Source organism: Harpia harpyja, chromosome 10, assembly GCF_026419915.1.
Source record: "Harpia harpyja isolate bHarHar1 chromosome 10, bHarHar1 primary haplotype, whole genome shotgun sequence".
In the NCBI taxonomy this organism is placed as follows: Eukaryota; Metazoa; Chordata; class Aves; order Accipitriformes; family Accipitridae; genus Harpia; species Harpia harpyja.
Window position 1 is genome coordinate 13,696,351 of NC_068949.1, and position 26,765 is coordinate 13,723,115.

The 26,765-nt window shown below is 40.1% G+C and overlaps 1 long non-coding RNA gene across 3 annotated transcripts in view; it reads left to right on the top strand.

Annotated features, from left to right (window-relative positions):
- The first annotated feature begins 245 nt into the window (after positions 1-245).
- LOC128147328 (uncharacterized) overlaps positions 246-26,765 on the top strand; it is a 135,971-nt gene continuing 109,451 nt past the window's right edge. For all 3 annotated transcript variants that reach the window (XR_008237001.1, XR_008236999.1, XR_008237004.1), the window contains exon 1: positions 246-460. This is a non-coding gene — a long non-coding RNA (uncharacterized LOC128147328). The remainder of the gene's footprint in view (positions 461-26,765) is intronic.

Below are 26,765 nucleotides of genomic sequence, written 5' to 3' on the forward strand. Positions count from 1 at the left end.
ATAGATGTCACTCTGTCAGAGCGAAGCCAGAAAGGGTCTTTATTACTCTGTTTTTCTACGTGTTAATGTGGCAGGGAGACTGTTTCAGGCTCCTGAAGGCTCCTTGCAGTTGTGCAGCAGCTGGGACTGGACCCAGTGTCCTCAGCTTCTAAATCAGCCATGCAGCAAGGGAGCCGGAGGAATGGCCCTGTCAGCTGTATGACTGGCAGGGACTGCATGGCACTGCTTACCTCTGATTGCACAGAGGACTGACAGCAGGGTCAAATGAGCCAAAAGCACTGTTCCCTGGGCTGTCATTCTTGTTTGCAAGCAAACACAGACTAGCCATAACAGTCTTTTCCTAAATGCTGCCCCCCCCCAATGTTTTTCAAGATGTTTGTTTACTTATTTTGGCCTACAGTGCCTAAGAAACAGTATTGTCTTCCAGAGAGAAATGCATCACAGAAGGCTCTATTGGTTGGTAAATCAGAAACCTTTCTCCACCAGTTGCTTTAGATTTGTCTTTTTTTTTTACTGGCAGTGTTAGAAAGTGTTATTTGGAAATAATTTGGTCCTTTGAAAGTGGGATGAGAAGTCCTGCGTGGTTAGGAGTTGTTTTAAAAGACTTTCTGGGCTCTGCTGCTCTAATGTAACTTTCCTTGTTTAGTAGTGCTCTTTTTCCATGTGACTTATCTTTGAAATGCATTGTCAATACTAGTGGTATTGGTGTTGTGTTGGGATGCTGCGAAAGACTCTGGCTGTTAGATATCCTGAAAATACCCTTACTTGTGATTTGAACTAAAGTTGATACTAAGAGGAACGGATGAAAATCTTTCACTTCTGCATATTTGTTTAGATTTTCATGGTGGGGGTACACACTGTAATAGCATTTGCTTCATGTTCTCCCTAGGCTCTTCTTGTGCAAATATGTGAATGACAATTTGTATTTTAGACTTATCAAACTATAATTTTTTATTTGCTGTGGGAAGTGGAATGAGAACCACACATAATTTTAAACTTTACTTGATACTTTTTAACCACGCTTGCAGTTTATCATCAGGCAATGGCAAATAAATAAAAAGTTATCTTTGTATGGGGCAGCAGGGATGGGTGTGTAGAGTGGTATTTTTCATCTGTTTTTCAGGCTTCTCAGCACTTAGTCACACTCAGTGTTTTGGAATGCTGCTCAGTATTGGGTTTTGCCCCCCCCCCCCCCATCATTTTCATAACAACATCTAACATTGTTTGACAACAGCATTTATCTTCAAGCATCCTGCTTTTGTCCCATCATTGTGCTGATAGGCTCAACCCATGTTTAAGTCCCCTCTGCTAATATTAATGACAGGTTTCGTTTCTGTGGAACTGCTCTGGATGCTGGAAGAAATGAGGGTAGAAAATAGCAAAACTGATGTTCCCAGCTACGTTTTGCTGAGATGTGCTCAAATTGCTTCTGTAGCACTCGGAACCAGGACTCAGTAGAAGAGAAAAAGGAAAAAGAGGTGTGCACACGTGTAGGTATGAGAGTGGGCCAGAATCTGAGGATACCTGGAGTTAACAAACATTGTATCTGCAGGCTTTGCTTCTAGATGTACCTTTTTTGACCTTTGCCTTAAGGAGTGATGGAAGACACAATTCTTGTTACTTGAGAGGATTTATTTTTGTCTTAATTTTATCACTTAACAGGACAGGAGCAAGTTCACAATTGTTCTTGCGCCATAACTGTCTTGTCTCCCTGTCAACAAAATTCCCGTGTCTTATTTTGGCCCTTCCTTTGTTGTATCTCTGCAAATGTTCCTCTGCTGGGGAAAAGAGAAACCTGGGACTTGTGTTTATATTAAAGGTTTTGTTTTACATTTGCACTGGCCTTTCTGTATGGAATTCTCTACTCTTTCTGCTCTAAAATGCCAGCATTTTCCTTTCCTTGAAATTGTCTCTTCTGAAGAGCATTTTGCAATGTTACATATAAGAATGCTACATAAAATTAAATGGTATTGTATTGTCTCAGTCTATTGTTTGTCTTGCAACTCAGGCCAGGTTATATTCTGACTAGGAACAAGGCAATTACATGAGAATCTAGTGCTGACTGTATAGTGTTATATTTTATTGTAGGCAGAATAATAGGCTCAACCTTCTGCCAAATGCCCTTTCTTTACCACACCCTTCTTCCCTCCTTCTGTTTGTGTAAGATTAGTGAAGTATAGAGAATGTTTAATTAAGTTTAATTGCATGACAGCTTAAAAGTGGGAAGGTAATTACTCATTTAATTATTGTGCTGCTTCATGCTTAAACTGTGTGTATAATTGCTCTTTTTATAAGGACACTCAACTTTGCAAGCTTGCATGAAATTATAACAGCTGCATGCCTTTTGCTCCTGTTTAAAGTGAAACTAAGCAAGTAACATCTGTAAAACAAGAGAAGTGCATTCTGTTACTCCAGGCATTCTCTGTTCTCTGTTCAGTTTTGATGGTGTCATCCTCCTTCCATGACATTTTTGTACTGGGAAGGACTGTAACATTAATCATATTTAAACACATAACCCATTGTCTTTTGCATATTTTTCATTAACAGTTGTAGAACACGTTGAGAACTTGGGATTGCAGATGTGCCAGTGTAAATTATTATTTCCTACACTATCTGCCTTAATTTCTACAGTGGCAACCCAATAAATCACAGAATTTGATTGTGTGAAACAGTCAAAGGTGAAGTGACTCCTAGTTATGAGTGCTGATAGAAGGAGACTTTTCTGGCTTGCATAAGGGCTCTCAAAGGTATCTAAACAGTTGCCCTTCTTCGCAATAGTCCATTTCTCTTCTGCCCTTACTAGTACTAGCAGTAAGGCTGAGATACTGAGTTTTTGACAATCCAATAACTCCTGGAGCAGCTAACCATGATGTCCAAAAGAAGATTGCCCTGTAGAAGTCACCAGAGAGGAGCGAAGCAGAGCAGTGAAGGAGAAAGCCAGCTATTCAAACACAATCATTTTTGTAATTGCAAGGGGACTCAGTCTGAGGTAGTTTCAGGCTCTATAAGATTATTTTTTGTTTAAATAGCAAACAGTTAGATCATGTGAAATCCCAGTGCAAAAAGTCCCTCTGTAGTCATTAGGCAAGCAAAACAATTTCCTGAACTCTCTCAAGGTTACTGTCAAATTAATTTCTGTATTGATGAGTTCTCTTACCTTTCCCAAGTGAGAGGGAATAGGTGTGTGTGTATTGGCAGGGGGTCATTATGGTAAGTTAGTGTTTTTCTTTGGTAACCCTGATGTGACACATCTGAATTAAGCCAATGCCAGTACTGTGTGATACCTTCCTGCCAGAGAACTAAAAGGCTCAAACTGCACAGGCCCAGAGGACTGCATATGTCTGGGTTGGGGCCTCTCTCCAGTCTATAGCTATCCTGGTTACTGCCTGTGTGCCTCTAGGCACTTTTCCTCCTTTTCAGGGTAAGGACACGTAGAGTAATTCAGGCTTGTCCTCTTGGGGTAGCCCGGGTAGCCCCTGTGGGATCTCTCTCCTGTGCAAGGGAGATTATTCCTTGTCACTGTGAGTGGCTTTCAGCCTTCCCTTCCTCTCAGTATCTATACCCCTGTTACCTCTCCGCATGTCCTCCGAGCCGTGGATACTTACTCCCACAGCTTCTCCACCTTTTCAGCATTCCTTCCGCAGTTCAGGCTTTTGTTTCCAAGTCGGTACTTGAAAGAGATGATTTGGCCTTTCAGTAACCCTGTTACCATTCAGACCATATACTTCCCGCTGTGTATCCTATGGCTGTTATGGAAACTTTTGTCAGCAAGGTAAGGTTTAGCCATAAGGCAGTAAGCACATTTGTGGCTAGAGCACTGGAGTAAGACAATTTTAGTCAAAATACGTGACGTTCTTTCTTGCCTAGTCTTTTTACTACTGTCAGTGTCAGTGGGGAAAAAATACATGCTGTTTCCACTCAGGAAAACAAAAGAGAGCCAAAATTCATGTTTGGGTATTTCAGCTTTTGTCAGAAACTTGAAAGACCCACGGTTACATATTGCCCAGTGGTAAGTAATTCTTACCAGTGGGTCTGCCAAGGGGGTGAAGTGGTAGGATTTAGAGGGTGGTGACCTGAGAAAACAAGTTGCTTTGTGTGGTCTGGAAAAAGAGAGTGGGAAGTTAGTGTTAAAAATGGGATGGGGAAAGAGTTCCAAACTCAGCAAGACTCCTGATGTTCAGGCAAGGAAACTACTGCTTTGCACTGGGCCATGCCAGCCTCTGATGAGCTCCAGAGCTCCTGGGAGAAGCATTCTTGCTAGGGCAGCTCCATTTAAGCACTGACTCCTGGTGCCACATGATATAGCCAGTTCTCTGCTCCCTGCAAGTCAGCATCTCCCAGCTCACGATGGGGTTCTAGAGAGCTTTGTGGAGAGAGCCGCTTTGTGCAATGAAGCAAGTACCCTGTCTTCTCTAAGTCTGTCAGCTTCTGAGCCAGCAGAGCCTAAGCATAAAGGTAGGGCCTAGCAGAGCATGTTGTTTACAGCCTAGTACTGCTGTTTAATCCATGTTACACTTTTACTAAGAGAAACTACAAGGAGGAATAGACTGGAGCAGGACAGAGAGACTCAGCTGTGACAAAATTAATTTTTTACTTTATTTTTAATCACCTGGAAAAAAGCATAGCCACAAGGCATGCAGATGTGTGGGAGCAAGAGAAGCTGTGCTTAGCTGATGTTGAGGTAGTGATATGTATCAGGCAGAACTGACCAAAGTGAGTGAAATATGAATGTGTTGACATTAACGCTGGATTAACCTTATATGAAGACTGTTTTGGGAATAATGGAGTCTTCATTTGATGAGTGCCAGATGAGCTTGATTTTCTTCTACTAGCTGCCACCTGAACTTCCTCTGCTGTGATTTGGTTGTTGGTTTGGAAAAGCAGATAATGAAATGCTGATTTCATTAGCTGTGTGGCCTGGGGATTCATAGTGTCTGGAAAGTTCTGTTGACCATCCCGAGGCTGCAGTTCTCAGAATTTGGATGTTTTATTGGTACTTAAGTGCTCTCTGCTGTATTTAAAAGGAGCTTCTTTCTCAGGGTACAGCCATTTATCTAAAAAGTAGCTATGGGAAATAGACATTGCCTGATATGGGCTGATACAAAAACAATTCTAGGTAAAGAGCAGTAGTCTGAAATGTGCTTGAATGCTTTGCTAAAGAAAGACCCGAATCCTCAATTTGACTTGTTTGAACAAATGGATTTTATTTTTTTTTACAGAGGGAAAAATAATTAAAATCTTTCTTAATTGGTGTTTTTGCAGATAATAATAATGTCACAGTGTCAATAAAGCTAATAAGGGGGTTATACTCCCCAGATACTTTTTGATCAGAAGTTCTGTTGGCAATTGTGTTTTTTTGCTAAAATGTGCTAATCTTATGGGCTTTTTCTCCCCATTCAGGTTTTTTTGTTGTTGTTGTTTAGTGCAAAGAACAAATGCTCACCTCAGTCTTGAGTAGCAACAGGGCAACAGTAATTTTTATTTCTTTTCCCAAGGAAATTAAAATCTTCTCTCATGCTTCATGTTGAAAGTACAAAAAGAAGTTGATAAATCCAGTGCCAGTGATTTTCTTCCTTGGAAATGTCACACAGCCTTACTAAAAATCTCAAGTTGAAATACCTATAGAAGTAGGTATTAATAGATTTTTTTACCATGATTATACATGGTTTCTTAAAAAATGTAGAAATAGCGTGTTGGAAAAGGAGAGGTCAAGGGAAAATGGTTCTGTGTAATTTTGGTCTTGGAAAGCATGAGGCATAACTGAAACTTCTAGCGCTCTTCTGGAGGTAGGTCCAGTTACCTATGGGTCTGAAAGAGCATAAGAGATAGGATGTATGTGATGGCAGGCTTACTTTCCTGGAGAAAAGGGATTAATCTTGCACAACTAAACAAGACTGTTATTTCTAAGAAGTGAATTAGCTTTATCATTTCTGTTCTTATTTTACTTTTTATTCTGAAAAATTTCAGGGGCACCTGATGCTCTGAAATTTTCTGTTGAACAACTCTTTTATATCTGTGTGATTCTCCGATACATAAGAAGCTGAAAAAAAATCAATTTATCCTAAAACTTACTGGATACAGTAGCTTGGCAAAATTGAACGCAAAGAGGTATTAGCCTTCTCAGATGTTGCTAGCCTGAAGGACAGACATTGTTCCAGTGTGGTCATTGGTGCTTGCCATCTGATAAAGTGTAGGTCTATTAAAGTAAGGTGGTGCTAACTTTGCCTTTATCTAGGAGCAAGGTAGCTTTAGATCTTTGTAGTAGCATTTCCAAGTAGCATTGGAGTGGCTTTTGTGCTTCTAGGCTGGTCCATGTGTTGTTTTGATCTCAACAGCTCTTTGGGCACTGTACTTTGTCTTTAATGACAGTTATACAATTCTGTTGGGCAAATTCTTGTTGTTTTTCCAGACATGGTGCCCACCACTAGGAGTGTGTCCGTGACTGCCCTAGCCTCCCAGGGTTCTGGTTTGTCAGGGTAAAGCTGATATCCCCAACACTGGTGTGGGACCCCTGGAAGGAAAAGCTACAAAGCAGGGAGAGGTGTTAGGAAGGAGAGCTCCCCAGGTCTCTTTGTGGGGGACTAGTCAGGGAGAGGCTGGCAGAAACTGCTGTGCAGTATGAGCAGAGGAGGTGATTTGTTGAGAGAAAGGTGAGGGAGATCAAGGTTTTCAAAGGGCAAGTACTTACAAAGATTAAATGTTACAGAGCTTGATCTGCAGCTGGTAAACAGGAAAATGCCAGGGTGATATTTCTGATGTGAATGTCTCTGCAGATTAACAGTAATTAAAGCTAGGCTTAGTCTGCTTGAGGCTTTCTTTTCCCTCAGTGTCCACATGCTTACCCATTAGTGTTAAGAATCAATTATAATAATACCATTTTTAAATGTCTATTTTAATTTTTTTTTTTTTAATATAAAAGCTCTGGTAGATTATGGACAAATTCTGTACTGTGTAATCCCAATTGCTCCAGAGTGACCCTGTGTGTTCCTCTGTATGTTATGGTAGTTCTTTTTAACTGCATCTCTCATTTATAATCACATATATTTATGATATATCATGTTTAAACTTCCCCACACAAACCACTCCAGAGTCACTAACATCAGTTAAAGTGGTAACATGAGTTGCAGACAAGTTGGGCATCTGTTGACAAAATTGTCTTTTGCTGTAGACCTGCTTTGGAGCAGATTTTTTTCTGTTTTGTTTTTTGTTTGGGTTTTTTCCCTTCTCCTGCTTCCTCCTTTTTTTTTTGTTTTTTTTTTCTTCCAAGATTATTTGCATTGAGAAAGAACACAATGGTGTCTGGAAGATGTTCTTTTTATGCAGGATGGGTTGCCCTTAGGAATATAGAATTCATACAGTTGCATGCTTGCTTTATGTGTGTGTAGAATTGTGACCTGCACACTCTCACTGGGTAGCATACAGGTCAGCTCATCTCCTTGACCTGGGCCCTGATATGATTACAGCTGAGTCTTTGTGTGCACTTCCCCCCCCCGCCTGAGTATGAGGAAATAAGACTCAGCTGTCCTGGACACAGCTTGCTGGCTTATATACAACAAGCAGTCACAAGGTGATTGCATCAGAAGACTAAATCTAGGGATGAGGATTGTAGCCTAAACCACTGTATTAGCATAGTGTTGTATATGTATATATTCTAGCACCATCTAGCAGTTTTCCAAGGTAATGTCTATAATAATAAAACATAAAATGTGATTTTCATATAACAAGAGGTAAAGCAAAGAGTGAAAAGGAAGAAGAGAAAAAAGAGCAATACAGAAGGAAGAAAATTGTCCTGGTGGTAGCCTGGCTTTACTCAGAAGAGTAAACTATTTTGGAATGGTTTCCTGAAGTGGCAACCATTCAGCGATTCATAAGAGCAGGGAGAAAAGCAAACTCTATAAAACGCTATCTAGTGCTTTCATTGTGCAAATGGCTTTAAGAAATGTTTTATGATGACACCCTCAGTCACCTGTGCTTTGTCTGCTAATGCCTTAGCAACAATTACTCTATTGGTGGGTCCTCATGTCAACCATTTCCCAGTTTGCTCTTAGAGAAGCTTAGATTTAAGATTTTCATTTGCTTAATCAAAGTTCATATGTAGTTTAGAAAGAAAACCCCACTGAGTTATCTCTCATGCCAAGCCTTATGTGCATATGTAATCTTATGAGGCTGTTAGATCCCAGTTATTTCCCATTACTGCTAGTACAAGTGGCATTTGGAATCAGGCAGTTACAGTCTGTCTATGAAATTCTATTGATAAGCAAGGTCATTCTACCAAAGTATTCATACTTTTCAAAGCATCTCTTTGGCCACTTTGCTGTCTTCCATGTGATGACTGTGACACATCAAACAGAAGGAAGGTGGCATTCTGAGTTGCAACAGTGCAAAGCTGAAGTTTCAATGACCAGGTCCCTTCAGGAGGTGCAGTGGAGTCTTCCTGAAACCTTGTGTCTCTAGTAGAGCTGTTGTGAGAGATGCTGATTGATGACATACCTGGTCTAATGAATAGCTACCTGCTTCTTCCCGCCTTCCCCCAGGTGATATCCTGTCCTACATGTGCAGTGGTGCTCGGTTCCAAGAGCACTAACTTCATAGAAACCATTTCTCCCTGTGAAGAACATCAATGTGCTTAGCAGATATGCTCTGTGGCTCAGACCCATTAGGCTGTAATTATCGGGTGGTGAGGAGGAACATCAGTGGATTGACTTTAGGCAGTTTTGAGTCAAAAAATAAGAAATACACAAATCATTGCACATGACATGAGATGTGAAATGAAACCTATGACAAATAAAAGGCTGTGATTTTTATTTTTTTTTTACTGAGCCTGTAATACCTCTGGGATCTACCCCATTCTCACTGCATGTAATACAGTCAAGTAAAGGGCAAAAAGATAGCTCAACAGTTGCTGGTATAAAAGGTTAGGATATAAATGCTGTAAATGTTAGGTTGCAAGACAAGGCTGTGTAAAGTATAAGGTATGGCTGTGATTGTTTTGGAGGCAAGAGATACACACAATCAAAGCAGCAAACAAAAAACCCCAGTCACATAGTATCAGATTAAAATAAAAGCCCGAAACATTATTTTATCGTAACTAATAAAACTAATTTCCTACTAGCTTTAACAAAACAAAAAACCCCTGAAAAAACCAACAACCAAAAAAACACCCTAAAACCCCAAAGAAAAAAAAACCAACCCAAAATAGCAAACTGCCAAAACAAAAAATCAAACCCCAAACAGGCAAGTTTTGGGATCTCTGTAAATCACAGCTTCCTCAGCTTATTTTCAAACAAGCAATTCAAGACCTCAGTGGTTGTCCTTCTGATGAGCATTTAAATCACTAAGCCCTTATCAGTGTGGAGTAGAATAAGTTTTCTTTCAGCAGATTTATCCTGCCATTTGATTTGAATTCAGCAAAACCCATTAGCACAGTGTCACTTTCCCCAGAGTTAGTGTAGCTGTTGTATATTCTCCATGTCGTCTTGGGGTGGGAAAGGCGTCGCTCTGGGGCAGTCCTCCATAAAACTTAACTTAATTGTTTCGCAGTAGATGTAGCCTGTCACTTAGTTGTGCTGCTGGCCAGGGGCCAGAGTGCCTAGCACTCTGCTTTTAATGATATCTGTAATGTTGCCCTCATTCTTATGGGCTTATCCAAGAAAGCACATGATATAGCTACTGTGCTCTGATTTTGGTTGTCTATTGGCCATTTTTCATGAGTGTTAATAGGATTTTTGGTTTTGAAGGAAACTATTATTTTAGGTGTTTTTCTGTATTCTCCCAGTCAGTGTCTTGGATGAGGCTGCAAGCTCAGAAAAAATATGTCAATGTGTGTTTTGACAAAAGGTGGGTGTTAGGTAGAGGGCATTAGGTTTTACTTATCTATGTATCTATGTTGCTTGGTAGTTTGGGGCATCTTGTCATTGTCATTTGTAATGATTTCTGTTGTTTCTGTAAGTGAACAGAGATGGGGTATGTTCTTTTCTTGCACAGTGCCAGAAACTGTAGCAGCACACAAAGGAACTGCATTGGTCTGCTTTGTGTTTTGGGCCAGGGTAGGAGCACCTGAGTGATGTCTCTGAGCTTTTCTCAGGCTGAATTGTGGTAACTTTTGGGACATGGACTTTAGAGCCTTGAGCCTATCCCAAAACAAGGGCTGCGATCCCATTCATCACTCCAGAAAGGGAGAGAACTTGTCACTTGACCTGATACGCTACTCTCTGTGTCTCTTGTAGTCCCTACAGGTATCTAAGAGTTGCCTTTTCTAACACATTGTCTGTCATAAAGCAGTATCTTACCACCGGTGGGGAATGAAAGTCAAAACCTTGAGCTTCAAAACATGATTGTATGCTCCCAGACTCATGTCTGACCAAAGTCTGAAGATCTCCTTACCTACTGCATCTCCCAAAATTGCTCAAACATGCTAGATGTTATCTCGCTGTTACTTCTCTTAGTGCAAATGAAAATGTGGCAAGCTTCCAATTCCTAATTCAAATAGGGTGTGAGAGACACTTATTTTTCCTGTGGCATCTTACTCCACATAGGAAAATGAAAAATGAGTGTGTTAAATCTGAACAGGAATTGGAAACAGATTTAAGGTGTTCTTGCCTTTGAGACTAGCTGGTTTTGTCACACCTGTAGTTAAATTCTGACATCAGGTATAGTTGGTTAGTTGGACCATACAAGAGTACAAGAGGAGGAAAATACATTTCTTTCCATGAATTATGAAATGACATCATGATGCCTTTCTAGATATTCTTGACTGGAAAGGGAGTAGACTCAAGGGTCTTCTGGTATCCAGGAGAACCAAAGTGGCTTGGCCAATAAACCTGTACCGAGGCATTGGATTAACCCAGGTCTCTACAATCAGCGCTAAATATTCCTCTGCTATCTTAGTCTGAGGAAAACAAATGCAATTTACTTGGCACATTCTGATTCACTGTACACATTTTTGCGCTCTCTTATGGAGAAGATTTATTAGGTTAAGGGAAGTTACCTGAGTCTGCATTGTTTATGTAGTCTTGAGTTCAGTTCCAAGTGACTTCCAAAAACCTAATGACTCTTCCCGATACATCATTTACACATGCTCTGCCCCCTGTGTGGAATTGCAGTGACTTGCTGTAATTCACAGGCCAGAGCTTGTTGTGAGGGAAAAGGGGTCCCGTGCACATGGTGGACTCCATGTGATGTGATGGTGATACATTACATCACTTTGCCTGGCCCTCATTCCTATAGTGAGGATAACTTTTCTTTTTTTGTCTTGACTACTTAATTTATCAAAAAGTTTGGAGCATGAAAGAAGTATTGGAGTAAGTTACCCCAATATTAAGTAATTTCATGCCTGTGAATGGCTACTAGTTATCTAGAGTGACAGTGTGTGCTCACAGCCCAGAAAGCGAACCGTATCCTGGGCTGCATCAAAAGAAGTGTGGCCAGCAGGTTGAGGGAGGTGATTCTGTCCCTCTACCCTGCTCCACTGAGACCCCACCTTGAAGTACTGCGTCCAGCTCTGGAGTCCTCAGTACAGGAAAGACAGGGACCTGTTGGAGCAGGTCCAGAGGGCCACAAAGATGATCAGAGGGCTGGAGCACCTCCCCTATGAAGACAGGCTGAGAGAGTTGAGATTGTTCAGCCTGGAGAAGAGAAGGCTTCAGGGAGACCTTATTGCAGCCTTCCAGTACCTAAAGGGGGCTTATAAAAATGATGGGGACAGACTTTTTAGTAAGGCTGGTTGCGATAGGACAAGGGGTAATGGTTTTAAACTAAAAGAGTGTAGATTCAGACTAGATATAAGGAAGAAATTTTTTACGATGAGGGTGGTGAAACACTGGAACGCCCAGAGAGGTGGTAGGTGCCCCATCCCTGGAAACATTCAAGGTGAGGTTGGACGGGGCTCTGAGCAACCTGATCTAGTTGAAGATGTCCCTGCTCATTGCAGGGGGGTTGGACTAGATGATCTTTGGAGGTCCCTGCCAACCCAAACTATTCTATGATTCTACATGGCCAGAACAGTTAAAGGTGACCAGATATGAATGACAGCCACTTTGCTCCCTTGCATACCACCTGGCTTGAGTAGCTGGCATACCTTAACCTCTCTGATTGGGTGAACCATTCCTGCTGAGGGGTATCATGCTTGACTGGCGCATCTTTCTAGGTATTTTCACGTTATTGAGCACATATAGGCTCTGCTTTTAGCTGGGACCTTTAGACCTGATAAGAAACAAGCTCTGGGTATTAATTAAACAGGTCATCTGAACAGAAAGTGAGGATCAGTGGAGCATACTGTAAGTTCCAGCACTCCTTTTGCAACTCTGATGATGTGGTTACCAGAAATGGATCCATGTATGGATTTTTAGCCTTTCACTGCTACAGGTTATTACTCTCCAGATGGAAAAGTGAATAATGAGCGTCTGGGAAAGTGTTTGGAACTGCGTTGCTGAGGAAGAATGCTGTTTATTTCTCCTCATGGTGTGACTTCTTGTATCCACAGGATAGCAGAGAGATTTAAGACTAGTGTTTGGAGATTTTCATTACAAATTTGTTTTTGTAATGCTGTTCTATTTTACCTCCTGTCCTCTTTCTTGAGCTTTTGAGTGTAGGACAGTCCTGTGTCTAACTTCAGTGCAAGTCAAGGAATTCCTTGATTTTTGTCAAAAAGCACTGGCTTTCATCTACAGAGGGAATTCCGTGGAATCCTTTGAAAGAAAGACTCCTGAGATGGTCAAGAATAAAAAACAAAACAAAAAAACCTCTAATGCTATGCCTCTGCTCTCTTCATCCCCCTCTGGCGGGGGAGTGCAGGAAGGCCTGTCTAAAGAGGTTGATTGCAAAAAGAGGTGTTTCTTCAGCTAGCTGGATGGGTTGTTCTTATCTGCAACAGGTAGTTGCCATTAAGCATTGCAGTTTAACCCCAGCCAGCAGCTAAGCACCATGCAGCCGCTCACTCACTTCCCCCCCACCCAGTGGGATGGGGGAGAGAATCGGGGTGGGGGGGGAAGTGAAACTCTTGGGTTGAGGTAAGAACAGTTTAATAGAACAGAAAGGAAGAAAATATTAATTATAATAATAACAACAATAAAATGACAATAATAATAATAAAAGGATTGGAATATATAGAACAAGTGATGCACAATGCAATTGCTCACCACTCGCTGACTGATGCCCAGTTAGTTCCTGAGCAGCAATCCTCCCCCAGGTCAACTCCCCCCAGTTTATATACTGGGCATGATGTCACATGGTATGGAATACCCCTTTGGCCAGTTTGGATCAGCTGCCCTGGCTGTGTCCCCTCCGAACTTCTTGTGCCCCTCCAGCCTTCTTGCTGGCTGGGCATGAGAAGCTGAAAAAAAAATCCTTGACTTTAGTATAAACACTACTTAGCAACAACTGAAAACAGTGTGTTATCAACATTCTTCTCATACTAAATCCAAAGCATAACACTATACCAGCTACTAGAAAGAAAATTAATTCTGTCCCAGACGAAACCAGGACACTACCTTTCAGTCTGTGCACTGGCATATGGTTGTTCCTCTCTGCACCGAAAATTACCTCTGTTGTTGGAGCCATGACACTGGCTGTTTCTAAGCTCCATGAGGTGTGGGTAAACATCATGTAAACGAGGTAAATGCTCCCTGGAGACTCTTCACATGCCACTGAACTCTACAAACTTGCTATTCCTCATGCCCCTGTAGCCCAATTTTCTTGGTTTTATAGCCCAACTCCTACAAAACACTCCTCTGGAGCCTCTACTGTCTTTCTAGCTAAAGAAGTAACTCTGAAACTATACATAGCATCCTTTTGCTGGTGCTTAAACTGCAAATTTCTAGTGTTCAGGTAGATAACCCATTTATCTTTAGTTGCACAAACAATGTACTGCTTTCTCACCTTCTACTCCACAATTAAAAGGAAAACCAAAGCAGCAGAGCAAACTCTGAGGTTTAGAGTAAGTAGGAACAGTAAGTGGAGTGAAAATGAATTAATAAAATATTTCATAAGAGTCTCACTGTGCAACCAATCACCTGCTTGTGATGATGTGAACTGCTTTGCCAGCCTTCCCAGCTCTTTTTGCTCTCCATAGGTTCTGGTTTAGTTGCTGCCTGGTTTACCTTTGGTGTCCTCCAGCTTAACAGTCTCTAGGGTGAATTTATAACAATCAGCTCAGTGAAGAGGAAGAATAGGAGAGCCACTGACCTGTATCACTGGAATAACTTTGACAGGCTGGAAATTGGCATCATTACACTTGCATTAACCACTTAGACACACAATTACATGCAATAGGAAGATAAGTATGTACATGAGAATAAAATTGTTCAGGCAATATCAGGAGAGAATGAAGATGTCAGTTAGTGAAACAGTGACTTCATGTGAAAGCTTTCTTTTTTCCAGATAACACATTAACAAAGTTCAGCTTTGGAAGGTGGGAGGGACAGAGAGAAAGAGGGAAGAGGAGGTAGCAGGTACAGTACAGGCATTTTCCAGTGCAGAAAGAAAATTCACTCTTAAAATAAGCCAAGTGACCTGTGGCCTGAAGATTCCTTGAAGGTTTATGAATGACCGTGTAGTAGCTTAGCGTCAGGGAGTAACTGGAAGGAGCCACACAGCAAATGCCATGGCAGCTAACAGATGGGTGAGCTGATGCATTGCAGAGGGTGGTTTTTATTCTCACTCTAGAATGAAATCAAAATAAAAGTAATGCATTTAGTGTCCAATACATCTGGGCCACAGCTTGGGGTAAAATGCTCTCTTATCACCTACTGAGCAGAAGTGAAAAGTCCCATCAGTGTTGCATTTTGAAGACATTTAGATGAACAGTTGCTGTGAGACTGCACAGATGGTTTCACAGTATACTAGTGTCACAGCGGCAACTTCAGCCTGTGCCTTCAGACACTCAGGCTCCAGGGGAGTCCGAGGGCTGACAGTGTGGGATGAGCACCAATCCAGTCAGAGGGACTGATGATTAAAAGCTTAGGAAGTTAGGCTGATTGGACACATGGGCAACTGGAAGATCCATTAGAGTATTACCATGTGCCACAGGACTGTTAAAAACAGTGTCTTCCAGTAGGATTTGGTCAGATTGATCTCTCTTTCATTAAAAAACTGATCTTCGGCATTTAGAATTTTTTCTGGGTTCATGCTCCTCATGGAGTAGATATATTTTAAAGGTATGAACATTTGACAAACTTTGCTCTCCAGCTTTGCAAAAGCAAAACCAAAAGGAGCCGAAGACATCTTGGTACTTTTAATTTAATATTGCACAAAATGCATATGCTTGCTTCTTCTGGATTTTAAGAGATTTTAATTGAAGAGTTTAATGAAGGCTATATCCTTACTGGACAGCAGCTGCCATAAGTTTGGCTGGTTATTTAAATTGAAATTTGTGATTAAAACAATAACTGCTTTCCAGCCATTTCCTGGAGATTTGAGGCTGGCAGGGAAGGCCGCAATGGTCTGATCAGACTGCCTCACAGCACAGACCAAAGGAAATCTCTTAGTAATCTCTGCGTGAAACCATAATTTCCATTTTGACTAGAGCATTTCTCTTAGAAGAGGTTTTTGAGTATGCTGGTAGTAATATAAGATGTGAATAGTGTTCCCTAGAGTGGAACACTTAAATAAACAGTTACCTTACTCTAGTTTCTCTGAATACTAATGTAGAAGTTCCCGTTGCCACGGGGAGGAGAAAGGTATGCAAAATAAGCATAAGGCCTAATTTAGTTCATTTAGAGGTGAACACCTTTAAGGACATAGGTGGGGTTATTGGAGTCGATGAAATTATTTGTGTTTCTAAACCAATTATTCTTAAAAGTCCAGCTGAGTGGGGGATAGGGTGATTGATCTATAATTGGCTTCTTCATGTGGGGAGGACACAAGCAAAAGGGAATAATCTGAATTACCTTCTGGAGTGGAATAGTCACTTCACATTAATCCTTATGTGGAGGCTCTCATGCATAATTAACTGAACTTTAATTAAAGTTTGTCTCGATTCACTTCCAAAGCCAGTTAAGCTAAGCTAGAGACATACTTTTACTAATGACTGTAGCTCAGACATAAGTTAGTTTAGCAAATGCCTGTGTTGTGCTGTTGCCAAAGGCTACCATTCCTATCCTGGTACAGAGACGATAAGTGCCTTGCAGCCCTATCAATCCAGCAGCCCAAACTATAAGGTGGGGTGATTTGACTAACCTGGTAAGGTATGCTGAATTCTCAGCCTAAACTCCAAGCCATTGAAATAAGACCATTATCAGTGGCTCACTTGCTTCTCCAGCATCTATTTTACAAAGACTCTTCTGCAACAGTTTATATGAATCTTTCAGTTGGTGCTATTAAAAAGATGAGTGTTGCATTTTAAACATTGAAGGAATTATTCAGAAGTGGGGGAAAAAAGTGAGAGAGACAACATTTAAAGGAAATTGGAAAACTTTACTGGGACTTCAGACGCTCTCTCTGGTATTTGGGAGAAAGAAGAACAATCAATTTTTCAGAGAGTTCCTTATCTGGCTGCTATTGTACCCCAGAAAAAAACAAAACATATATCTTGTCTGGCACTGTCTAATTCTCTGAATTTTGATATGCAGGCATGAATATTTTGAGTTATGTATTGAGGTAAAAATCTAAGAAGTAATTAAATGGAGACACAAACAATCTGTTCTGTGCATTCTCTGTTGCATCTTGAAGTAGATGTAATCTACTTTTTATGTAGATTTATGTAATCTTTAACTGGGTTTGTATTGCTGGGGGGAGATAATAAGGTGCATCATCCTTAACCAGTTAAATAATTTAAATCTAATAGCAAAATAAATAAAATTATCTACTTAGGCAATTCTACTTCTATGCCACTACACTAGTTAAGGAGAAGAATAACCTCTCTGAACATTCTTTGAACAGCTGTTCATCAAAGACTTGTGAGCAAGTACTAGCAAACTGAGGCTACTTAATCATGTCATAAAAGTATAGAGATAATTTCTAGACGTGTTTGAGAAACATGCATTTGCAGATAAACATGTAATTTTGACTGTGCTCATTAAAGTATCAATCTCAGAAGAGTGAACTGCTCCAACCTCTTGTTCCTGTGAAATTGTCCAGCATGATGGTCATTGTCAGATATTTTGCAAATACTGATTGTTGATAGCATACAGTGTATTTGGGTGAGATATTATTTGCAAGTACTATTATTGTTGACTTAGTATCTATGGTAATAGAAGGACAAATGTCATCACCACTACTACAGGGAAGCCAACTGGATCCTTTAAATACTCTGCTGTTCTCTGCCTTTGTCTATTAGTTAAGATCAAAGACTTGTCGTGACTAATGAATGTGTAGTACACAAAAGTGGAGCTGGGTTTAAGCTATAGTAGAAAGAGAAAACATTATTGATTTACCTTTTTTTTTCCTTACTTGTATCTCATTTGGAGGATTCTGTAATTGCTGTTTGTTTTTTCCCTTTAACTGCTTGAAGTGTTTTCTCTTTGCTGGGTTTGTGGCTCTTTAGTTGAGGTCTCACGAGCAAACTGAACCTGTATCAGTGCACATCAATCATTGACCCTGTGACCAGGACAAGCACTGACAAGGCTCTAAAGGAGATCACTCTGCAAAAATGGTTTCAAAAGGAGGAAGAAATAGCATAATTTTTGTGAAGGGAAGTTATGCCCCACAAATTTGTCAAATTTTTTTTGAGTAGGCAAAAAGCAAGTGGGTAAGGGCAATTCCAATGATGCAGATTACCTTAATATAGAGAAGGTGCTTGACAGTTAACCTTCACTAAAGGAGCTTCAGGGAATGAAGATGCCCACTGAGTTGCCATAAGTTGCATATCCTTGTCCTTGCATGGATAAATAATTGGTTAAAAAGTGGAAAGAATATAGAAATGGATGATCAGTTTTCAAAGTGGAAAAGTACTGGTGTCGTTAGAGAGAAGTTTGTATTTCAGTCAGTGCTGACCAACATATAACCTTGAAAATTATCATGGTCAAAGTAATCTTGAAAATGGAGTGAATAGACAAGTGACAGTTTATTGACAGTCCTAAGAATGTCAAGATATTAATGACAAAGGCCAGCTTCAAAGAATTGCAGAGAAATCTTATGAGCTGAAGTCACTGAGTGAAAGAAATGGCAGATGAAACTCTGTGTAGGTAAATGTAAAGTGATGCATGTAAGAGAAAAAATAATCCTATCTGTACATACAAAATGATGGCTTCTGAGCTGTCTGTTTCCAATTAGGAATCAGATTTTAGCATCCTGATGGATGATGTGGTGAAAATATTAGCTCAATTCTCAGTACTATCCTAAAAAGCAAATAATGTGTTAGGTATATTATGGAAGAAATAGAGCAAATCAAACCCATCCAGAATACTGTGCCTACTTCTGGTTCTTTCTCCTCAACATTGAAACAAGTTCCTGGGTATAACTGGCAAGGATACATAGGATGGTGTTAAGGAGGTCCTGAAACTTCTGCACGATCAATGATACAGAGAAAAATTCTTCAGGTTAGAAAAGAGATGGCTGAGAGAGAATATAATGGAGAGGCAGAAACAGGGAACAGTTTGTTCACTTTTTTCCTCCTCCAATACAAGAATTAAGGCATATCAAATGAAATCAGCAGGTGGTCAGTTCAGCGCTGCTAAAAAGCAGTAATTGATCACACAACATGCAGAATGTTGTGAATGCTGAAGGTTTACATGAGTTCAAAAAAGCAATGGGACAAATCCACTGAGGACTTATAAATATCAAGACAATGCTTCTGGCTCCAGAAGTGTCTGAACTGCAATTTGCTGGAGACTGAAAGGGTATTTTTTGGAAATAACACTACATTTGTCCTGTCCATGTACTTGTTCTTCTGTGACGTACTCTGCTATCAGACAGGCTGGGTTGGGCTACTGGACGTGGTAGGTCTTTGATCTGATCTATGGTTATATCTGGATGTATATTAAAAAAAAAAAAAGGGAAAAGAAGCAAAGTGCTCTGACTTCTACTTTGTCCCTTCCCCTTGCAAAAAATCCCTCTATACCAAAGAATAAGAAAAAAGCAAAATCTCTGGCTGATTTAAGGAGAACAGATTGTACAGTTTCTTATGCCTGTTCCTTTTTGGAGTGTTGCCAAATGGAGAACTATGTGAACAATGGAAAAGGCTGACTCCAGTGATTTTTCTCCTTTAAAAAATATGCTTCTGAAAGCTCATAAACATTCCTGCTTTGCTGGCTATACTGGCAAATGCTATCTTTAATGGAGCATGGATTACTGTTTCATAAATTTAAGCTTAAAATTAAAACCCGAAAAGGTAATTTCTCCTATCTAACCCACAAGGGAATGGTGTTTTGTTCAGCATGCTGGAGCAGTTTTTTTGTGAAAGCATAGCTAATCTGAAATACAATAAGCTGTATTATTTCCCATTCCCTTTGCTAACCATTTTGTTAGGTTGTTCATCCTTTTACATTAGCATGCTAAGGAAAAAAAAAAAAGTTTAATTGTACAAGGGAGATCATTTACACACAATTGCTTCTCCCAAGGAAAGAAATCTCTATTCTTACTGATGTTCACTTCTTCAAGCCCGTTTCTCCTTTGTATAAAAAGCCTTGCGTATGTGTTGAATTTGAATTTACCAGTGATTTCAGAGGCAACAGTCTGCTTGACCATTGACCTCGTATATGAGCAAAGCGTATTTGACCCTCACTGCCATCTGATCCTGTTCCCTCTGCTGAGCTCATAGCTCTGTGCTGTTGGCATTTCTATGGGACAAAACTAAATTCTCTATCTCCTCAGTTTATATTTTGTGATTTGGCTGGAGGAATCACTGCAGATGAATTAATGAAGAGCTAAACGTTTGTTTTCTCCAGCATTTCTAAGTTAGCAGAGCAAGAGAATAAAACCAAGAAAACCTGGGAATGATTATTATTTATTACTATTATTATAGCTTTTGCTTTCCAGACTGTGCAAACATTTGTCCTACCGCAGGGACAGCCTGTCTCTGTCTTCTCTGAACTGCTCAGTGGGATTTGTGAATTTCCTTAGAATTAATCCCATGTTTAAGGGGGTTTCTTGTTTCTGTGAACAAGCAGGGATGCTTTCCAAGCTACCCAGCAATGAACAGTTTTATAGAAAGTGCTGTGGAGAGGCTTCTTTCAGAAGATTTCACGCTTTAAGTTTCCCTCTATTTTCTCTGTTTTTCTAACTTCCTTTTGTGTTTTCCTTTACCTGTCTCTGACTCATAAAAGATACAGAGAGTCAGCTTTTAAAATGCCTGTATGCACTTATAAGGCCTTGTTTCTTCACAGAAATTTTAGCTATGTTTTACCAAAGAATGAATAAAATGAAAGAAATAGAGGGAGTGAGAAAAAGGATTGTCAAGTTGTGTTGCTAAAGTTGACTATACCTTGAGTTTTGGGAATTTGTTGCAGTCTAAGTAGGCTGAAATGGATACTTTTCTTTCTAGTTGTTTTTTTTTATTGCGTGCACATCGTTGATTCCAATGACTGCAAGGGTAATTATTTCTTTGTTTGCCAGGAATGTTAGAATTGCTACGGTTTCTAAAGAAAATGTACTCAGTCTTCCTGAAAGTAAGTACACAATAGGCTATTACAGCTGCCTTTTCTACTGGAATTATTTTAAGTAATAGTAGTACACAGTAATTAACCCTTTGTGCTTGAGAATGCACATCATAGTCTCAATCAATGGGCACTTATAGAATAAAGGGGCAGGGGATGAGCAGTTTCAAGATTCATTTCTGAAAAGTGTCTAGTTTAGTGTCTGGGACCGTCAATAATAGTCATCTTTCAATAGCATATTAGATTTTGCAGACCATTATCTCATGTATTATGTCAATAAAATACTTGGTTTTACTCACTTTGAAAAATGTGTGGGTGAAGTTATAACTTGGAAGAGTGAGATACCACATATGCTGCTGGAGATGACTGTTATAAGGGGCAGGTGCTGTGTAGACATTCCTGATTTACAGCCTTGCCTGAAACCTGGCCAAATCGCAGGCCTCCATGTAACTGTGCTAACATCGCCCCCTCTTTAATTTGCCACACAGGTGATTTCCTATTTCTGTTCCCCTGAGCCACCTTTCAATTATTATTTTTTAGCTGAAAAAAATGAGACTGAGGTATTTCAATCCAAAGCTGAAAATGGTTTTGAAAATTTCCGAGTGTATTAGCTTGCTTCAGCAGTCCTGAATTGGAAAGCATGCAAAACTGATGCTGAAATGCTCATCTTCAGGGCTTCAAGACAGGCAGAGAATCCTGTGCTCTACACAGAAACGTATCCAACATTGTTTAAGTTTTAAGCCCAAGTTAACTGAAGTAAATGGAGAAACTTCCATGATTCGTTTCATGGAGATGTATGCAATATTTTCTCTGCTTCTGGTACTGGTAAATAAGCAATTATCTGAAAGGTAACACAGACTTCTGGAAAATTCATCCATCTTTAGTGCAGAAGTATGGGATCCTAATTTAAAAATAAAAGGAATTTAAAAAGATGCTTTCCATTACATTTTAATCAAACTCCCAAACCCAGGTACTTTTCTGTGGTTTTTTTTCATCAGTTTATGATGCAAGACCCTGTAAACAGACCTCTCTGTCATTGCACCTGATCTGTTTAGAGCACAACAGGTTGTTTCTTATCTGGTTAAGTCTGCTGGATGCAAATGTGGAGACAACCTCTTATTTTTGCTATTTATTGTAAATCACTACTGGTGTTTGTAGTTGCACATCCTTATTTACACTTCAATTTTCTGGAGCACCTTTTTTACAGAGAAAGAATGAGTAAAGAAATATAAAGCCTGGTGGCTTGGGTGAACTTTCTTAATGCATTGTGTACACGGTGTTTAATATATTGACAAGACGCATTTACGTGTCTGGCAACTGTAGACTTTAGGACTATGTTTGCAGTGACAGAATTTCTATTTTGATAAAATGAGAGCAATAAGCTTAATAAGTAGGGGGAAAAAATGGACAGGAAATGCAGTTGCTTTTGACAAGCAGTTACCTTTTACCTGGGGGTATTAGTTGACAGCTGGCTGAATATGAGCCAGCAGTGTGCCCAAGTGGCCAAGAAGGCCCCTAGCATCCTGGCTTGTGTCAGAAACAGTGTGGCCAGCAGGAGCAGGGAGGTGATCGTCCCCCTGTACTCGGCACTGGTGAGGCCGCACCTCGAGTACTGTGTTCAGTTTTGGGCCCCTCACTACAGGAAAGACACTGAGGTGCTGAAGCGTGTCCAGAGAAGGGCAATGAAGCTGGTGAGGGGCCTGGAGCACAAGTCTTATGAGGAATGGCTGAGGGAGCTGGGGTTGTTTAGCCTGAGAAAAAGAGGCTGAGGGGAGACCTTATTGCTCTCTAAAACTACCTGAAGGGGGGTTGTAGTGAGGTGGGTGCTGGTCTCTTCTGTCAGGTGGCTGGAGATAGGACGAGAGGAAATGGCCTCAAGTTGTGGCAGGGAAGGTTTAGATTGGGTATTAGAAAAAATTTCTTTACTGAAAGGGTTGTCAGGCATTGGAATGGGCTGCCCAGGGAAGTGGTTGAGTCACCATCCCTGGAGGTATTTAAAAGACCTGTAGATGTGGTGTTTAGGGACGTGGTTTAGTGGTGGACTTGGCAGTGCTAGGTTGATGGTTGGACTCGATGATCTTAAAGGTCTTTTCCAACCTAAACTATTCGATGATTCTGTATTTTCCTCTGTGCATCTCAGTGCTTCATAAAGCTCTCCAGTGAAATCTGGCACTGCTTTAAATGGCAAAGGAGAGAATGGGAACTATACATTCATGAGGGTTACATTTATGGGGCTTGTCAAAATTAAATTATTACATTACTTGATTGAATTTAGTGCAATGAAAAAACTCTTTGAAAAGTCTTCTGTGCTATTAAGAGGCAGAAAAATGGTTAGAGTCTGATGTATTAAGTAATCCTGCCTCTTCGTATTTAACTAATTGTTGGCAAGATGTTTACTTGGTATCTGAGATTCTTCTGCATTGGGATTTAAATTGCGAGACTCTTCCTGCTGATGCTGTTTTCTTAAAGACTAGAAATCCTGCTGGATAAACAAATTTCTTTTACAGATCAGATGCGTCTTGCACTTGACTGCATCAGTGGTTCAGATAATGACTTTGAAAGGGGATTTTATTATGTTTTAATGTAATTTGCAGTTGGGGATTCTTTTCCCTTTATTGGGTCATTTATAGTGTGTAGTTATGGTAAATAATAAAATGTTGATTATCTAGCAGAGAGGATCTTAGATGATGCTGATTAGAGCGGGTTAGGAGAGCTTCCGTAAGAATGCATTGGGTTTTGGGGACCTTTGAGTAGATTCCTTGTGTTTGGTGTAGTTTATGAGAAGGTGTGTGCTTGTGTCGGGGGGGAAAAGATCAGGCAGAACAATGAGGACTCCTGTGCTCAGGGCTTTCACCTGGATGGTAAGCAATCCAAAAGGTCGAAAGTCTGTGGTAAGGACTATAGAGACTTGAACCTGGATTCTAAATAATACTGCCTATTTTTATTAACTCTTCTAGAGTACATATGCTTCTCTACTTATGAAACTCTACAAAAGGTCTTGGGTTTACATGGAAAATTCAATTTGCACAGAAAAGCTTCAAAAACATTACACCTTTTCTGTCAGATCTAATACTTAGCACTCTGAAACTTGACTTGAATTTTAAACAGTAGTAATAACCTCCAGGCAAATCCTGAGAAGTGTTACTTTCAGTTTCAGTATGTACTCTTAGAGGTGTGGTTGCTCTTCTCAAAGGCAAAAGGCTACTTAAGCAGCACTTGTAAATGTTGGTGGGTATCCCCCCCCCCGGCTTTTTTTTTTTCTTTCTTCTCATCATTAATGTTAAATGGGAGAAAGACAACTATAGCAGTCCAGCTGAACATTGCCATTTCCAGAAAAGTTAATATCCTGAGAATTACTGTCATACAGCAGTAATATAACAACTAAAACAAGCTCGTGAGACCTGAATATTCTGAACCAGCTCTGCGAGCACTGTGTTGTGGGTCATATATGTTGTAAAGCCCTAGGACAAGGTAAAGGATTAAGCTACTGATTCATTCCATCTGGGACTGACAGTTGCCAGTGTGAGAATCTGAATAATTTCTGTCATTAGGCTTTGAAGAATTGATTAGCTGATGGTTGTTGTAGCCTCGATAACCTAAAGATATAAAGGAGAAGCAGCATAGAGAGAGTGTCATTAACCAAATTGGCAGAGTGGTAATGGTTGTGTTAACTGTGTCTAAGGCTGTTGTTGCGTTATTTCAGTAGGAGTTTAGAGTATGTTGCACAGTGTTTGGATATCGTTTGGGGCCTTGCGATGGTATTTTACTTGAGTTCTGTAAGCAGATTAAGGACAGAGATTCTCAGCTTTTCTGAAATTCTCAGCTTTTCTGAAATTCTCCTAAAACCCTGTGTAGTGTCCTTGAAGTTTTGTGAGATAGTCAAAGGGTTAGAGATGCTAAGTATCCCAGGGACTATGGTGTTTCATGCATATAGAGTAAATGTTGCTTTTCAGTTTGGCCTTTTTTTCTTGTTTTTATGGTATGCAATCTCTAAAAAAGAAATTTAGATGATAATTTCTGTAAAAGTAGCTATGGTGGGCAAAGGATAAAATGATGGCAAATTTGTAGGGAAAGTTATGTGTATATACATCTGTCTATGTATGTGTGTATACATGTATATATTTTAAGACTTTCTGGCAATGGGTCTATAAATCTTTCCTGGTATGTCTTCTGATATTTGGAAAAATTAGTGACATACAGAAATGTTGAAAAAGTAGTAGCCTGACAACTGTAGTTACCTCCATGATTGCTTTTCAAGACTGTATACCACTGGCTTGTTTTTGTCTCTCCTTCTTATTCATCATCTTTGCATTTGTCAGCAAAGTCCATTGTTCATTGCAGTGTAGAGACGAGGGAGGTAGACCGAGTCTTCTTCTACCCCCCGCAAGGCATTTGGGTATATGAAACCCATCTATCCAGATAGCCTGACAAGTACAGTTTGTTTCCACAGTATGAAGAGAGGTGCTAGGTCTTGCTGTCACAGAGCAATGGTGAATACTGATGATACAGAGCTTTTATGCAAGTGAAGTTATGTTGGGAAGCCTGTGAGAGGACAGCAAACCAGCCAGAGTACTTTGGTGGCTACAAAAATAAAGCATCTGAAACTATCTGTGTTTGAATTTTAATGGTAGCAAATTAGTGCAGAGTTCAGAAGAAACCATCACTTTCAGGGCCCTCTGGTTGTAACAGAAATAGCGCTGCATTTTCATAGTGACATTGTGGCCATGGAGTAGTCCTTTTAATACTCTGACTCTGTGATTTAAAGTGAGGTAAGTGAGGGCTGAGAATACCCTGTCACTGCACTCTTCAGAACCATTGAGAAGTTGTTCTTTGTACATGCTCAAAAGCATAACCATGGAGGAGCTCCTCTCTACCCCCCCAAAAAATAGTGGTTAGCTTTGAATAGTTTTTCTTGGCAGTTTGAAAAAGAGAAAAATCAGAACACTATGCAAAAAGTGATGATAAAAGACATGTAGCCAAGTCACAGTCTCTGTAGTTGGCAGCAGCACTCTTTTAAGGAGCTACCTCAAATATATATCCCTGTGGTGGAAGCAAGTCTTCTGGTTCATGATTTTTTTCCTGTATCTGGTTTTCACAGCTTTGTGGTAGTTTATCCTTACTGTGCTATAATTTTGCCCCCTTTCCTTCTATAAGATTTGATTCAGCATGAGGCACTTTGTTTTAATTGCATCTGCTGTGCTTGTCTCTCTGTACTAACTAATCTCTCCCATTTTTGCTGGTTAGTGAAGAAAAGGCACCAAACTTCCCAGCCCAATGAATTTTTTTTTTTACAAGAACAATCATATACCGCCCTGTAAACCTTCCTAATATTTGTGTGTCTGTCTTGCAAGGATATATTTCAGGATAAAAAGCTGTATAGAGCAATAGCACTAGACAAGCTCTGAATTTAAAAAAAAAAAAAAAAGGAAGATGCAGTGCTTTGGTCCCCTGAATCAGCACTATCATGCAAGAGCAGCCTTGCAGACAATGATCAGTGAGTGAGCATAACCAGCAAAAACAGACAAGCCACTAATGGTTGCATTTCATCTTTGATTCCGCAAATATGGCTCCAGTTAATGTCAATGGAAACTGTTTATATATGTAAAAAACAGATTGCATGCCCAATTAGAGACTGAAGGCTGCAGTAAGTTACCAAAGAAAGTGAGGACATTCACTAGAAAGACACCCAGAAAAGACAGACTAAGCTTTGTGATTTGTTTAGGGCTGGATAAATGAACTTAAACAAGATTTTGAAACAAACAAAAAAAACAACCATCACCCAACCAAAACAACAATAGCAAAAAAAACCCCAACAAAAACCCAAACAAAAGCACAACAACAAACACCATACAAAAAATCCCAACAGAACAAGGAAACAAACAACCCCTCTATGCCTAAAATGGATAGAAATTGACTCTGAATTACTTCTGAACTTTGCAAAAGTTCAGTTTCTCATTCATAATTTGTTTAGTTGTCTGCCCAGAATGGCATGGAAATGATGAAACAGACTAACCCACCTGAGAGAAGGATATAGTTGTGTTTGAGAGCTAGAAAGCAAAGGGCTTTTCTGACAAATGAAATTCAGTAACGTGTCTGAAGGTATTGAAAGGCCAGATAGATGCCCCAATAATGTCATCTTAATGCTGCTGCTCATCAGGGACCTATTTTGTTACTGTGATTGACATCTTTTGCTAGGAGGGTCACTGCATTTAGATACCTTTCTATGCATGGCTTTTT